Source organism: Octopus bimaculoides, chromosome 19 (genome assembly GCF_001194135.2).
Source record: "Octopus bimaculoides isolate UCB-OBI-ISO-001 chromosome 19, ASM119413v2, whole genome shotgun sequence".
In the NCBI taxonomy this organism is placed as follows: domain Eukaryota; kingdom Metazoa; phylum Mollusca; class Cephalopoda; order Octopoda; family Octopodidae; genus Octopus; species Octopus bimaculoides.
In genome coordinates this window covers 3,415,588-3,416,701 of record NC_068999.1, presented here as the reverse complement: position 1 = coordinate 3,416,701, position 1,114 = coordinate 3,415,588, and positions in this window count along the sequence as shown.

Here is a 1,114-nt window from a genome sequence, read left to right as displayed (position 1 = left end):
CCAAAAAATTTTTTAAATCACAGATCAACAACACCCACCAATAATAATTATAATAACAATAATATAATAAATAATGACAGTGAAATTTATTAAGATATTAATTAATCAAAAACAATGAAAATGAAGAAAAAGTAAAAAAAACTTACCCAAATTAACCACTGTGACCCTTTGACCTTTGACCTTATTTTATTTCTTTATTGTTTTTGTTTATATTTTCTTTTGTTGTTTATTATTTCAAAGAAGACAAAAATGGTAAATTGTCCGAATTCTTGTAGATTGGCATTGTCTCCTTTTTTATGTTCTGAATTCAAATCCCAGCAAATGGCTTTGCTTTGCCTTTCATTCTTCCAAGGAGATCAAATGAAGCGGCGTACCAGTAATATACTGGGGTCAAAAAAAAAATCATTTCAATCGATTCTACCCTTCTCCCTTACATGTGGCTATTATGTTGAAACGAGGAACCCATGTCGTTAATTAATATCAGTAATCCTCTTTAACACCTGAAAATGTTTCGATAAATATTTTTTAATTGTTTTGTTTTTTTCTTAAAGGTGTCTTGTAACAAAATGAGAAAAAGGTAAAAAAGAAAACAAATTATTATTTTTTAAATTTCTTTATTTTTATGTTTATTTGTTTGTTTTTTTAACCATGTGACCCAACCCTGGCGTTGAACTCTGAATCTTTTGTTATGTGACTTCTAGACTGTTCTCTCCCTTCGTAGGCCCAAAATCTCTCCACTTCCACCGTGTTTTACACACATTTCAAGCAATAATGATAATAATAATAATAAGATAATGATGATGATGATGATAGTAATAATTATAATAATTATAATAATTACAACCAGGTTAAGAAAACCACTCTGGTATAATTCCAGGGAAAGTTAGACATTTCTACAAATTAGCAAGTGTTTTTCTTTTTTCGTAATTGTATGTGTACACCCACGTGTGTGTGTGTGTGTGTGTGTGGATGCCCATATATATATATATATATATATATGGGCATACGTGTGTGTATGCCCATATATATGTATACACAAATATATATGAGTGTGTGTATATGTATATATACGTGTGATTGTGTGTACACACGTGCAAATCTGCATTTGCATATG